Raw genomic sequence first — 16749 nt, forward strand, 5'->3', positions numbered from 1 at the left:
TAACAAGAAACGCCTTTAATGTAAATAACACCAAATATGAACTCTGTTTTTCTCTTTTTCTCTAGAAATATAGCAATAAACGCTTTTAGCGCAAATAACACCAAATGTTAACTGCGTCTATTTTTCTCGCATTGCAGTGAAATACGACAAGAAATGCTTTTAGCGCAAATAACAGCAAATGTGAACTACGTTTATTTTTCTCGTATTGTAGTAAAATATGACAAGAAACGTTTTTAGCGCAAATAACACCAAATATGAACTAAGTCTATTTTTCTCTAGAAATATGGCAATAAACGCTGTTAGCGCAAATAACACCAAATGTGAACTGTGTTTATTTTTCTCGTATTCGAGTGAAATATGACAATAAACGCTTTTAGCACAAATAACAACAAATGTGAACTGCGTCTATTTTTCTCATATTGTAGTGAAATACGACAAGAAACGCTCTTAGCGTAAATAACAGCAAATATGAACTTAGTCTATTTTTCTCTTTTTCTCTAGAAATATAGCAATAAACGCTTTTAGCGCAAATAACACCAAATGTGAACTGCGTTTATTTTTCTCATATTGGAGTGAAATATGACAAGAAAGGCTTTTAGCGCAAATAACACCAAATATGAACTAAGTCGGTTATTCTCTTTTTCTCTAGAAATATGGCAATAAACGCTTTTAGCGCAAATAACACCAAATGTGAACTGTGTCTATTTTTCTCGCATTGTAGTGAAATACGACAAGAAACACTTTTAGCGCAAATAACAGCAAATATGAACTTAGTCTATATTTCTCTATTTCTCTAGAAATATGGCAATAAATGCTTTTAGCGCAAATAATACCAACTGTGAACTGCTTCTATTTTTCTCGTATTGTAGTGAAATACGACAAGAAAAGCTTTTAGCGCAAATAACAGCAAATATGAACTTAGTCTATATTTCTCTATTTCTCTAGAAATATGGCAATAAATGCTTTTAGCACAAATAACACCAAATGTGAACTGCGTCTATTTTTCTCGTATTGTAGTGAAATATGACAATAAACGCTTTTAGCACAAATAACAACAAATGTGAACTGCGTCTATTTTTCTCATATTGTAGTGAAATACGACAAGAAACGCTCTTAGCGTAAATAACAGCAAATATGAACTTAGTCTATTTTTCTCTTTTTCTCTAGAAATATAGCAATAAACGCTTTTAGCGCAAATAACACCAAATGTGAACTGCGTTTATTTTTCTCATATTGGAGTGAAATATGACAAGAAAGGCTTTTAGCGCAAATAACACCAAATATGAACTAAGTCGGTTATTCTCTTTTTCTCTAGAAATATGGCAATAAACGCTTTTAGCGCAAATAACACCAAATGTGAACTGTGTCTATTTTTCTCGCATTGTAGTGAAATACGACAAGAAACACTTTTAGCGCAAATAACAGCAAATATGAACTTAGTCTATATTTCTCTATTTCTCTAGAAATATGGCAATAAATGCTTTTAGCGCAAATAATACCAACTGTGAACTGCTTCTATTTTTCTCGTATTGTAGTGAAATACGACAAGAAAAGCTTTTAGCGCAAATAACAGCAAATATGAACTTAGTCTATATTTCTCTATTTCTCTAGAAATATGGCAATAAATGCTTTTAGCACAAATAACACCAAATGTGAACTGCGTCTATTTTTCTCGTATTGTAGTGAAATATGACAATAAACGCTTTTAGCACAAATAACAACAAATGTGAACTGCGTCTATTTTTCTCATATTGTAGTGAAATACGACAAGAAACGCTCTTAGCGTAAATAACAGCAAATATGAACTTAGTCTATTTTTCTCTTTTTCTCTAGAAATATAGCAATAAACGCTTTTAGCGCAAATAACACCAAATGTGAACTGCGTTTATTTTTCTCATATTGGAGTGAAATATGACAAGAAAGGCTTTTAGCGCAAATAACACCAAATATGAACTAAGTCGGTTATTCTCTTTTTCTCTAGAAATATGGCAATAAACGCTTTTAGCGCAAATAACACCAAATGTGAACTGTGTCTATTTTTCTCGCATTGTAGTGAAATACGACAAGAAACACTTTTAGCGCAAATAACAGCAAATATGAACTTAGTCTATATTTCTCTATTTCTCTAGAAATATGGCAATAAATGCTTTTAGCGCAAATAACACCAAATGTGAACTGCGTCTATTTTTCTCGTATTGTAGTGAAATATGACAAACGCTTTTAGCGCAAATAACACAAAATATGAACTGCGTCTATTTTTCTCTTATTGTAGTGAAATATGACAAGAAACGCTTTTAGCGCAAATAACATCAAATATGAACTTAGTCTATTTTTCTCTTTTTCTCTAGAAATATGGTAATAAACGCTTTTAGCGCAAATAACAAAAGTGACCTGCGTAAATATTTCTCGTACTGTATTGAAATAGGCCACTAAATGATATCAGCGCAGTTAACAGCAAAAGTGATCTGCGTATATACAGTACACTGCTCAAAAAAATAAAGGGAACACAAAAAAAACACATCCTAGATCTGAATTAATTAAATATTCTTCTGAAATATTTTGTTCTTTACATAGTTGAATGTGCTGACAACAAAATCATACAAAAACAAAATATGGAAATCAAATTTTTTAACCCATGGAGGTCTGGATTTGAAGTCACACTCAAAATTTAAGTGGAAAAACACACTACAGGCTGATCCAACTTTGATGTAATGTCCTTAAAACAAGTCAAAATGAGGCTCAGTAGTGTGCGTGCCTGTATGACCTCCCTACAACGCCTGTGCATGCTCCTGATGAGGTGGCGGACGGTCTCCTGAGGGATCTCCTCCCAGACCTGGACTAAAGCATCTGCCAACTCCTGGACAGTCTGTGGTGCAACGTGACGTTGGTGGATAGAGCGAGATGTGATGTCCCAGATGTGCTCAATTTGATTCAGGTCTGGGGAACGGGCGGGCCAGTCCATAGCATCAATGCCTTCGTCTTGCAGGAACTGCTGACACACTCCAGCCACATGAGGTCTAGCATTGTCTTGCATTAGGAGAAACCCAGGGCCAACCGCACCAGCATATGGTCTCACAAGGGGTCTGAAGATCTCATCTCGGTACCTAATGGCAGTCAGCCTACCTCTGGCGAGCACATGGAGGGCTGTGCGGCCCTCCAAAGAAATGCCACCCCACACCATTACTGACCCAATGCCAAACCGGTCATGCTGGAGGATGTTGCAGGCAGCAGTACGTTCTCCACGGCATCTCCAGACTCTGTCACGTCTGTCACATGTGCTCAGTGTGAACCTGCTTTCATCTGTGAAAAGCACAGGGAGCCAGTGGCGAATTTGCCAATCTTGGTGTTTTCTGGCAAATGCCAAACGTCCTGCACGGTGTTGGGCTGTAAGCACAACCCCCATCTGTGGACGTCGGGCCCTTATATCACCCTCATGGAGTCTGTTTCTGACCGTTTGAGCAGACACATGCACATTTGTGGCCTGCTGGAGGTCATTTTGCAGGGCTCTGGCAGTGCTCCTCCTTTTCCTCCTTGCACAAAGGCGGAGGTAGCGGTCCTGCTGCTGGGTTGTTGCCCTCCTACGGCCTCCTCCACGTCTCCTAATGTACTGGCCTGTCTCCTGATAGCGCCTCCATACTCTGGACACTACGCTGACAGACACAGCAAACCTTCTTGCCACAGCTCGCATTGATGTGCCATCCTGGATAAGCTGCACTACCTGAGCCACTTGTGTGGGTTGTAGACTCCGTCTCATGCTACCACTAGAGTGAAAGCACCGGCAGCATTCAAAAGTGACCAAAACATCAGCCAGAAAGCATAGGAACTGAGAAGTGGTCAGGTCACCACCTGCAGAACCACTCCTTTATTGGGGGTGTCTTGCTAATTGCCTATAATTTCCACCTGTTGTCTATCCCATTTGCACAACAGCATGTGAAATTGATTGTCACTCAGTGTTGCTTCCTAAGTGGACAGTTTGATTTCACAGAAGTGTGATTGACTTGGAGTTACATTGTGCTGTTTAAGTGTTCCCTTTATTTTTTTGAGCAGTGTATTTATCTTTTTCCACAAATAAAAGCCACTTTTCAACATAGCACTTGCACCCCAGAAATGAATTGCTGGAATGACAGTGCTGTATTATGAGACTATCTGGATCCCCAAGTAATGTTTCCCTGCACTTGTAAATCGCTTTTTTTCACAATGAGGTTTTTCCTATGTCTCCCCCTAGCATCTGTACACGTCTCTCCCTGCCTGTGAAATGATTCCTCTCACTATCCTTTCCCTGCACTAGTAAATCGCTTCTTTCCTTTTTTTTTTAACAATTAGTTTTTCTTCCACTCTCCCTACCACCTGCATACACGTCTGTCCCTGAACAAAGTACGATAGTGAATGGCAGACTCTAAGATGGCCGCCGTATTTATAGGGCTGTGACATCACCGAGCTGGCTGGCTGCTGATTGGCTGCATGCATGGCATTATGGGCCTTCCCAGAGTTCCTTGCCCCATGTCCTCATATTTTAGCCGGCTAGTCGCCATGTTAGGAAAAATTGCGATTTGTTACCACGCAGCGCGAGGAAATTAGCATTAGTTCAGAATCAAATTTTTCCTGAAATTTGGAATGCATTCAACTTCGTCAGCTTTGTTTCGCTCATCTCTAGTGGATATGCTTAGCATAATAGATTTGAGGAGCAAAAAATATAAAACCATGTATGGAAAAATAAAACCATAAAGCAACAAGCAGAAGAGGGTTCTAGAGCCCATTGTATTTTTTGCAGAATGGGCATACAGGGGGCAGAGTGTCATACATACAGTCAGGTCCATAAATATTGGGACATCGACACAATTTTAACATTTTTGGCTCTATACACCACCACAATGGATTTGAAATAAAACGAACAAGATGTGCTTTAACTGCAGACCGTCAGCTTTAATTTGAGGGTATTTACATCCAAATCAGGTGAACGGTGTAGGAATTACAACAGTTTGCATATGCGCCTCCCACTTGTTAAGGAACCAAAAGTAATGGGACAATTGGCTTCTCAGCTGTTCCATGGCCAGATGTGTGTTATTCCCTCATTATCCCAATTACAATGAGCAGATAAAAGGTCCAGAGTTCATTTCAAGTGCGCTATTTGCATTTGGAATCTGTTGCTGTCAACTCTCAAGATGAGATCCAAAGAGCTATCACTATCAGTGAAGAAAGCTATTATTAGGCTGAAAAAACAAAACAAACCCATCAGAGAGATAGCAAAAACATTAGGCGTGGTCAAAACAACTGTTTGGAACATTCTTAAGAAGAAGGAACGCATCGGTGAGCTCAGCAACACCAAAAGACCCGGAAGACCACAGAAAACAACTTTGGTGGATGATCGAAGAATTCTTTCCCTGGTGAAGAAAACACACTTCACAAAAGTTGGCCAGGTCAAGAACACTCTCAAGGAGGTAGGTGAATGTGTGTCAAAGTTCAACAATCAAGAGAAGACTTCACCAGAGTGAATACAGAGGGTTCACCACAAGATGTAAACCATTGGTGAGCCTCAAAAACAGGAAGGCCAGACTAGAGTTTGCCAAACGACATCTAAAAAAGCCTTCACAGTTCTGGAACAACATCCTATGGAGAGATGAGACCAAGATCAACTTGTACCAGAGTGATGGGAAGAGTAGAGTATGGAGAAGGAAAGGAACTGCTCATGATCCTAAGCATACCACCTCATCACTGGTGGTGGTAATGTCATGGCGTGGGCATGTATGGCTGCCAATGGAACTGGTTCTCTTGTATTCATTGATGATGTGAGTGCTGACAAAAGCAGCAGGATGAATTCTGAAGTGTTTCAGACAATATTATCTGCTCATATTCAGCCAAATGCTTCAGAACTCATTGGACGGTGCTTCACAGTGCAGATGGACAATGACCCATAACATACTGCAAAAGCAACCAAAGAGTTTTTTAAGGGAAAGAAGTGAAATGCTATGCAATGGCCAAGTCAATCACCTGACCTGAATCCGATTGAGCATGCATTTCACTTGCTGAAGATAAAACTGAAGGGAAAATGCCCCAAGAACAAGCAGGAACTGAAGACAGTTGCAGTAGAGGCCTGGCAGAGCATCACCAGGGATGAAACCCAGCGTCTGATGATGTCTATGTGTTCCAGACTTCAGGCTGTAATTGACTGCAAAGGATTTGCAACCAAGTATTAAAAAGTGAAGGTTTGATTTATAATTATTATTCTGTCCCATTACTTTTGGTTCCTTAACAAATGGGAGGCACATATGCAAAATGTTGTAATTCTTACACCGTTCACCTGATTTGGATGAAAATACCCTCAAATTAAAGCTGACAGTCTGCAGTTAAAGCACATCTTTTTCGTTTCATTTCAAATCCATTGTGGTTGTGTATAGAGCCAAAAATGTTAGAATTGTGTTGATGTCCCAATATTTATGGACCTGACTGTAGAAGACAGTTGTGACATAAAAGGACCAGAATGGTGGCATATCCAAGGTACAGTGACAGCATAGAGTGGTGACAAACAAGCGATTGTGATAGCTAGTGTTCAGCGAGAATATTCTATTCACTAATATTTATCGCGAATATCGTCACTTCAAGTATTCGCAAATATTTCAAATATAGAGATATACATTCGTAATTTCGAATATTATCGATTTTTTTTTTTCACTGTAAACATGATATCTCCCTGCTTCTAGCTTGAGGGCCAATGAGAAGGCTGCAATATCTCTGTCATAGCTTAGCAACACCCCTAGCAACCAATAGGAAAGTTTCCTTCCCCTTACTATATAAGAAAATTTCCAGCAGCCATTTTGTGCATTTATGCAGTTGTGAGCGAGACAGAGTAGTGTGATAATTGTGCTGTGCTGAATTGCTGTTTTATAATACTTCTGATACCTCATATATAATCCACATAGTTAGGCCTCATGCACACGACCGTATTCTGTTTCTGTGTCTGATCCGTTTTTTTTGCGGATAGGATGCGGACCCATTCATTTCAATGTGTCCGCAAAAAACGCGGACAGCACACCGTGTGCTGTCCGCATCAGTATGTCCGTTTTGTTGCTCCGCAAAAAAAATAGTGCATGTCCTATTTTTTTCTAGTTTGCGGACAAGGATAGGCATTATTACAATGGATCCGCAAAAAAAAACTGATCCGCAAAAAAACGGATGCCATACGAAACGTCATCCGTTTTTTTTGCGGACCGCTTAACACATACGGTCGTGTTCATGTAGCCTTAGTGGTAGATATTGTAGGTTAGTTAGGGAATAGGTTTGCTGATTAGGTTCCAGTGTAGGGTTTTAGTTAGGCCCCTTTCACACGGGCGAGTATTCCACGCGGGTGCAATGCGTGATGTGAACACATTGCACCCACACTGAATCCGTACCCATTCATTTCTATGGGGCTGTGCACACGAGCGTTGATTTTCACGCATCACTTGTGCGTTGCGTGAAAATCGCAGCATGCTCCTCTTTGTGCGTTTTTCACGTAACGCAGGCCCCATAGAAATGAATGGGGTTGCGTGAAAATCGCAAGCATCCACAAGCAAGTACGGATGCGGTGCGATTTTCACGCACGGTTGCCAGGTGACGATCGGGATGGGAACCCGATTATTATTATTTCCCCTTATAACATGGTTATAAGGGAAAATAATAGCATTCTGAATACAGAATGCATAGTAAAATAGGGCTGGAGGGGTTAAAAAAAATAAATATATATTTTACTCACCTTAATCCACTTATTTGCGCAGCCGGCATCTCTTCTGTCTTTATCTGTGAGCAATAGGACCTTTGATAACGTCACTACGCTCATCACATGATCCATCACCATGGTGATGGATCATGGTGATGGATCATGTGATGAACGCAGTGACGTCATCAAAGGTCCTATTGCTCACAGATGAAGACAGAAGAGATGCGGGCTGCGCGAACAAGTGGATTAAGGTGAGTTAAATTATTTTTATTATTTTTTAACCCCTCCAGCCCTATTGCACTATGCATTCTGTATTCAGAATGCTATTATTTTCCCTTATAACCATGTTATAAGGGGAAATAATACAATCTACACTACAACTAACCCAAACCTGAACTTTTGTAAAGAAGTTCGGGTCTGGGTACCACAGTCGGTTTTTTATCACGCGCGTGCAAAACACATTGCACACGCGCAATAAAAACTGAACATCAGAACGCATTCACAGTCAAAACTCGCGCGGGTTTGCCGCAATGCACCGGGACGCATCCGGACCTAATCCGGACACGCCCGTGTGAAAGAGGCCTTAGGGTTTCGTTTGTTAGAGAGGGATTATTGTCTGTGTCTTTTGTCTGTGAAAAAAACAACAACAAAAAAGTCTATGCCTGTGTTTTAGTGTTACTGTTTTAGGGTTTTGTTTGCTAGGGAGGGATTGTTGTCTGCGTCTTTTGTCTGTGAAAAAAACAAAAAAGAAAAGAAAAAAAAGTCTTTGCCTATGTTTTAATGTTACTGTTTTAGGGTTTTGGTTACTAGGGAGGGATTATTGTCTGTAAAAAAAAAACTAAATAAAAATTCTTTGCCTCTGTATTAGTGTTATTGTTTTAGGGTTTCGTGTCTATTTTTTTTCTTTTTTGCCCCATTGTCCCCAACCCAATAAAATTTGGCCAAACTCCCTCATTATTTTCTTTCTATATTTTTTTTCTGTTGTTTAAAAACATTGTGGTCATTTACTCCATTGGTGAAATAATGAGTGGACATGGTCGTGCCGGCAGCCGTGGTCATGGTAGGGGAGTTGGTTCCAGTGCTGGCATGGGCCGCTCCTCTACCCATGGAGCGGCTGGGGCATCCGCCTGATCTGTGATTTTTTTTTTGGGCCTGGCAGCCGCCCCATTTCATCTCAGGACGCCGAGGCAGTTGTGTCACTCGTGACCCAAGCCAGTGGCACGGAGTCCTCTGCCCCGGCTCTGAGTATCAGCAGCTCTCCACCTCCTGCAGGACCAGCCCCCAGCCCCCAAGAATCAACCCTGATGCTGTTTGACAGCGACAGTGAGAGGGATATCTTGGGGGTGGTAATGCAGGAAAGTGAGCTAGAGCTTGATCCAGATGGTCAGGGATAGAGAAGGAGGAGGAGGAGGGGGTACCGCCCGTCAGTACCCCAGTGACATCCCTTCCAACTGGTGCGGGTGGTTTCAGCCACAGAACCCCGGCACCTAGTCAGACCCAGGTGTCATCGATGGGACAGCGGAGCCAGGTCAGGAGCTCCACGTCTGCTGTTACCCTCAATCAACCACTGGTCGACCTTGGGTCTGACATTACATCATCAGATATGGCAGCATCTCAGTTTGTTGTGCCGCCCCAGGGTCTCCAGGGGAGAACTGCTGCTCTCCCTCAAGCTACTGTCTCCACCGCTGCTGAGCCCCCCAGCAAGCGTCCCCGTATCTATGCAAGTGTGGGGCACGTCCACTGCCAGGCCGTTCTCCAGCTTGTGAGCTTAGGGGAATGGAGACACACTGGACCTGATGTTCTGGCCACTCTCCAGGCTCAGGTCCACAAGTGTCTGACACCCCAAAGACTCTAGGCAGGTATGGTTGTCTGTGACAACGGCAGCAACCTCCTCACTGCCCTCCATGCTGGCAGTTGCAAACACGTGCCCTGCATGGCACATGTCCTCAAGCTTGTGGTGCAGAAGTTCCTACGCACATACCCAAGGTAGAGCGACATCGTGCCAAGGGTACGTAGGATTGCCAGACACTTCCGATGCTCCCCAACTGCCACCGCATCCTTATCCAAACTGCAGCAGAACAACAGTCTGAAACCTCACAGGCTAATTGTGGACAGCGTGACATGGTGGAACTCCATCTTCCACATGCTGGAGAGGTTGTGGGAGCAGCAACGGGCGGTGAAAGAATACCTGCTGGACCAAGGCACTTCCGGGCCATCACACCCACTCCCCTACATCACCAATGTGGAGTGGGGGCAGATACACCAGGTCTGCCACTTGTTGGCCCCATTCGAGCAGGCAACCAAGATGGTCAGCGGGGAGCATGTCGGCCTCAATTACGTGCTCCCCATAGTGTTCCTGCTGGACAGGACACATAGATCCCCTGCTTGAGGCTGGTGAGAGTGCTTTGGTGGAGCAAGAAGAGGCAACAATGCTCCACCAAGACCAGGACCAGGATGAAGAGGAGGAGGAGGAAGAATTTGTTGAGGAGTTTGCCGACGTCCAGGAGTCTGGGCCTGTCAGGAGGGAGAGCCGATGCGGGGGGCACCGTTTGTCTGGGGGGGGGCAGCTCCCACAGGGAGCAGCAGCAGGAGAACCAAGATGTCATGGTCCCGGGCAGCCAAGAAGAGTCACGGCGGGCTGTCCTCTTTCCTATGGCTGCCCACATGCTGTGATGCCTCAGGAGTTACCCCGGATCAGCAAAATGAAGGAGAGGGATGAGTTTTGGTTGGCCACCCTTTTAGACCCTCGCTGCAAGGAGTAAATTGGAGCAGTTCATCCCAGCCAGCCAGAGGGAGGCTCGTATGCAAAACCTGCGGGCCTGTCTGCTCCTCCGGCTGGAGCAGGCAAACCCTCAGCCTCACGCTCCAGTTCTCCCCGCCCATCTCAGCCAGCAGGTGACTTGCCGAAGCACCTCCAGCGGAGCAGGTGGTCTTTTGGGTGAGATGAGGCTATTCTACAAGCCTGGGCGATCCAGTAGCAGCAGCAGCAGTCACCACCATCAGCTGGCCCGCATGGTGGCAGACTACATGGGGTCCGTCGGTGCTTCCGACAACATGAGCATCGACGACCCCATTGAGTACTGGGTTGCCATGCTGAACACCTGCCGTGAGCTTGCGCTGGAAGTACTGTCTTCCCCCCCTCCAGCGTACTTTCTGAGCGGACATTCAGCATGGCAGGTGGGGTGGTCATTGACAAGTCCTGGATCAGCAGCGATTTCTTGGCCCCGCCGTCGGTTCTGGGTGCTGAAGAGTCCCTTGTCAATCCCTCTCCTTGGATCTCCCTCCCAAACTTCGTTGTTTTTCTGTATATATTTCTTGATGATTTAAATTATTTATTTATGGATATATTTTTTATATATTTATTTATTGATAACTTTATTTATATATTTATGTATTGATGAATTTATTTATGTATTTATTGATTATTTTATTTATGTAATTATCTATTTATGGATACATTTTTTAATATATTTATTTATTAATTTATAACTTTATATATTTCTGTATTGATGAATTTATTTATGTATTTATTTATTGGTGACTTTATTTATATATTTCTCTTTTGTTGAATTTCTTTACATATTTTTTTAGAAACCAAATTTTTAAAAATTTTTAAATCTTTCAGTTTATTTATCTTTTTTTTTTCCATTAATTTATTAAACCTCTTATTTATTTATTCACTAATTTAACTAATGTTGAAATATTTATATATATAATACACATTCAGCCCGTTTGAATAACGGGCACTAGATCAGTAGTGCATAAACATTAGTAGAAACATTTTATCTTAAATGTCAAGGGAAGCAAAACTGCATTCATTCTGTAGGGTAAGTTTACAGGCTGTTCTATGTAACTCGAGAACACATTTCGCCTTCAAAACAGACTACAAACTCCGCTCTGCTGGATGACAGTGTAGGTGCTCCCCGGTGCCTGTCAGCCCCTTCCTGGTGAAGTCTGCAGCGGGCTGTGTGACACTACCCCCATGTGTAGCCAAGCCTCGCAGCTAAAGGCTTAAATTCTACAGCATGACCTGCGATCGATGATCTGGCCTGCGCACTGGAGGCAGCCGCTAAGGACCCCGATAGCAGCCAGGGAACTTGACTGAGTCATCACCGAGAAGAGGGGAACTGATCCCAGCGGCAGAGCTGTGGACACTTCCAGACCCTGGCTGAGGCAAGCTGGTGCCTCACTGGCTTCTGTGCTCTGACCAGCAGAGAACGGCTGGGTGCTGCCGATGGCTGGAGCACGGCGTGTGGCGCTGATCATGTATGCGTCGTGCAATCCCCGGTAACCATGCCCTTTCACAGACAAAAGGAGGATCACAGAGCCGCTGCTAAACCACGCCAGTCCTGCTGCCCTCTGGCTTGGAGGAATCAGCACATGGTGTTGCAGGCTGCGTTACCAAAGTGTTCTTCTCTAGACTCGATGTGCCCGATATGGAAACTGAGAGCAGACCGGTGCAGGCAGCGTGTGTAGCTAATGTCGTACTAATTTATTGTGGGCTGTACAAACTTAAAATACAATCGATAAACTATTTTGTCAAATGAAAATATTGCATTTTGAATGCATGGGAGCACATTCCTGCTAAAAACAAAGAACTTGCTGCTGCTTTCAGAGTTGTCTAAGTTTGTTTTTGTTGTTTCCCAGGTCTGGTGGGGGCCCATTCCTGGGAACACATTCCTTCTGCAAATAAAGAACCTGCTGCTGCTTTCAGAGGTGTCTAAATTTATTTTTGTTGTTGCCTAGATCTGGTGGGGGCCCATTCCTGGGAACACATTCCTGTTGCAAACAAAGAACCTGCTGCTGTCTGTTACTGCTGAGTAAGGTCGAACTATGTATAGGCCTCAACCATTACCATGTACCTGCTGCTGCTGTCTGTCCTGATCATGTTGAGTTTTGTGTTGGCCTTATAATCCACCGTTACCTTCTGCTGCTGTCTGTCCTGATCTTGATGAGTTATGTGTCGGCCTTGTCCTACAGCATTACCATTTCCCTGATACTGTCTGTTCTGTTCCTGCTGCAAACAAAGAACCTGCTGCTGTCTGTTCCTGCTGAGTTAGGCCGAGCTATGTGTAGGCCTTAGACTCAACCATTACCATGTACCTGCTGCTGCTGTCTGTCCTGATCATGTTGAGTTATGTGTTGGCCTTAAACTCCACGGTTACCGTTATCTTCTGGTGCTGTCTGTCCTGATCTTGATGAGTTATGTGTCGGCCTTGTCCTACAGCATTACCATTTCCCTGATGCCGTCTGTTCTGCTCCTGCTGAGTTAGGGCCAGCTATATGTATGCTTTAGACTACAGCGTTACCATTTCCCTGCTGCTGTCTGTTCTGTTTCAGCTAAGTTAGGACCAGCTATGTGTACTCCTGACACTACAGCGTTAGCAGTTTTCCAGCTGCTGCTATCTGTCCTGATATTACATAGTTAGGTCCAGCTATGTGTATGCCCTATACTACAGCGTTACCATTTCCCTGATTCTGTCTGTTCTGTTACTTCTGAGTTAGGCAAAGCTCTGTGTATTCTTTACACTACAGCATTACAATTTACAGGCTGCAGTCTGACCTGCTCCTGCTGAGTTTGGTCTAGCTAGGTGTAGGCCTTATACTATACCATTAACAATTATCTGCTGCTGCTGTTTGTCCTGATCCTGCTGAGGACTACCACCCTTGACTACTTATTCGCCCTTGGACTTTATCAACTATTGAATATTAGAATTCTCTTAAACTGTTGTGCATGCTTAATTTTTTGCGCATGTGCTCTGTTCATCATAGATTGTCAATATTTATATATATATATATATATATATATATACACACTCACCTAAAGAATTATTAGGAACACCATACTAATACGGTGTTGGGCCCCCTTTTGCCTTCAGAACTGCCTTAATTCTACGTGGCATTGATTCAACAAGGTGCTGATAGCATTCTTTAGAAATGTTGGCCCATATTGATAGGATAGCATCTTGCAGTTGATGGAGATTTGAGGGATGCACATCCAGGGCACGAAGCTACCGTTCCACCACATCCCAAAGATGCTCTATTGGGTTGAGATCTGATGACTGTGGGGCCATTTTAGTACAGTGAGCTCATTGTCATGTTCAAGAAACCAATTTGAAATTATTTGATCTTTGTGACATGGTGCATTATCCTGCTGGAAGTAGCCATCAGAGGATGGGTACATGGTGGTCATGAAGGGATGGAAATGGTCAGAAACAATGCTCAGGTAGCCCGTGGCATTTAAACGATGCCCAATTGGCACTAAGGGGCCTAAAGTGTGCCCAGAAAACATCCCCCACACCATTACACCACCACCACCAGCCTGCACAGTGGTAACAAGGCATGATGGATACATGTTCTCATTCTGTTTACGCCAAATTCGGACTCTACCATTTGAATGTCTAAACAGAAATCGAGACTCATCAGACCAGGCAACATTTTTCCAGTCTTCAACAATCCAATTTTGGTGAGCTCGTGCAAATTGTAGCCTCTTTTTCCTATTTGTAGTGGAGATGAGTGGTACCCGGTGGGGTCTTCTGCTGTTGTAGCCCATACGCCTCAAGGTTGTGCGTGTTGTGGCTTCACAAATGCTTTGCTGCATACCTCGGTTGTAACGAGTGGTTATTTCAGTCAACGTTGCTCTTCTATCAGCTTGAATCAGTCGGCCCATTCTCCTCTGACCTCTAGCATCCACAAGGCATTTTTGCCCACAGGACTGCCGCATACTGGATGTTTTTCCCTTTTCACAACATTCTTTGTAAACCCTAGAAATGGTTGTGCGTGAAAATCCCAGTAACTGAGCAGATTGTGAAATACTCAGACTGGCCCGTCTGTCACCAACAACCATACCACGCTCAAAATGGCTTAAATCCCCTTTCTTTCCCATTCTGACATTCAGTTTGGAGTTCAGGAGATTGTCTTGACCAGGAGCACACCCCTAAATGCATTGAAGCAACTGCCATGTGATTGGTTGACTAGATAATTGCATTAATGAGAAATAGAACAGGTGTTCCTAATAATTCTTTAGGTGAGTGTATATATATATTTATATATTAAGATTTGTTTGAATAAAATATATTCATGCAGTGTTACGCTTCATTCACCCCAAAAGTTTTTATTTATTTATTTTATTTCATATACAGTTGCAAGAAAAAGTATGTGAACCCTTTGGAATGATATGGATTTCTGCACAAATTGGTCATAAAATGTGATCTGATCTTCATCTAAGTCACAACAATAGACAATCACAGTCTGCTTAAACTAATAACACACAAAGAATTAAATGTTACCATGTTTTTATTGAACACACCATGTAAACATTCACAGTGCAGGTGGAAAAAGTATGTGAACCCCTGGATTTAATAACTGGTTGAACCTCCTTTGGCAACAATAACTTCAACCAAACGTTTTCTGTAGTTGCAGATCAGACATGCACAACGGTCAGGAGTAATTCTTGACCATTCCTCTTTACAGAACTGTTTCAGTTTAGCAATATTCTTGGGATGTCTGGTGTGAATCGCTTTCTTGAGGTCATGCCACAGCATCTCAATCGGGTTGAGGTTAGGACTGGGCCACTCCAGAAGGCGTATTTTCTTCTGTTTAAGCCATTCTGTTGTTGATTTACTTCTATGCTTTGGCCTGTTGTTCTGTTGCAACATCCATAGCCTGAAGTTTGGGGGCCCTAGTGACGCCTATAGAATGAGGGTTGCACGGCCAGCATCTGGAGGACTGCTGGGCCACACTCCCCCAAAGGGTACTGGAGTTGCCACAGCCTGGAGGCTGCTGTATTGATCTTGGCTTAAGAAAGCCGCACATAATGTCCATGTGTGAACTGTGTGAGGTAGGGATGTATTTTGTTTAGGTAGCACCTAGACAGGCAGGAGTTTATTTGTGTTTTAAATGTTGGCGGTGCGGGAACCTCACCCTACCCAGTGATGTATAACTGGACTATCCTTTATCAAAATAAATGCACAGTTTGGACATGAAAATCTGTTGTCTGGTGAAATATCTGTGAGTGTGACCGCCTGAAAAGAGACAATCCCTTACTATATATACATATATATATATATATATATATATACGGGGAGTGCAGAATTATTATGCAAGTTGTATTTTTGAGGATTAATTTTATTATTGAACAACAACCATGTTCTCAATGAACCCAAAAAACTCATTAATATCAAAGCTGAATATTTTTGGAAGTAGTTTTTAGTTTGTTTTTAGTTTTAGCTATTTTAGGGGGATATCTGTGTGTGCAGGTGACTATTACTGTGCATAATTATTAGGCAACTTAACAAAAAACAAATATATACCCATTTCAATTATTTATTTTTACCAGTGAAACCAATATAACATCTCAACATTCACAAATATACATTTCTGACATTCAAAAACAAAACAAAAACAAATCAGTGACCAATATAGCCACCTTTCTTTGCAAGGACACTCAAAAGCCTGCCATCCATGGATTCTGTCAGTGTTTTGATCTGTTCACAATCAACATTGCGTGCAGCAGCAACCACAGCCTCCCAGACACTATTCAGAGAGGTGTACTGTTTTCCCTCCTTGTAAATCTCACATTTGATGATGGACCACAGGTTCTCAATGGGGTTCAGATCAGGTGAACAAGGAGGCCATGTCATTAGATTTTCGTCTTTTATACCCTTTCTTGCCAGCCACGCTGTGGAGTACTTGGACGCGTGTGATGGAGCATTGTCCTGCATGAAAATCATGTTTTTCTTGAAGGATGCAGACTTCCTCCTGTACCACTGCTTGAAGAAGGTGTCTTCCAGAAACTGGCAGTAGGACTGGGAGTTGAGCTTGACTCCATCCTCAACCCGAAAAGGCCCCACAAGCTCATCTTTGATGATACCAGCCCAAACCAGTACTCCACCTCCACCTTGCTGGCGTCTGAGTCGGACTGGAGCTCTCTGCCCTTTACCAATCCAGCCAAGGGCCCATCCATATGGCCCATCAAGACTCACTCTCATTTCATCAGTCCATAAAACCTTAGAAAAATCAGTCTTGAGTAGAGTTGAGCGAACACCTGGATGTTC

Source organism: Bufo bufo, chromosome 9, assembly GCF_905171765.1.
Source record: "Bufo bufo chromosome 9, aBufBuf1.1, whole genome shotgun sequence".
Lineage (NCBI taxonomy): Eukaryota > Metazoa > Chordata > Amphibia > Anura > Bufonidae > Bufo > Bufo bufo.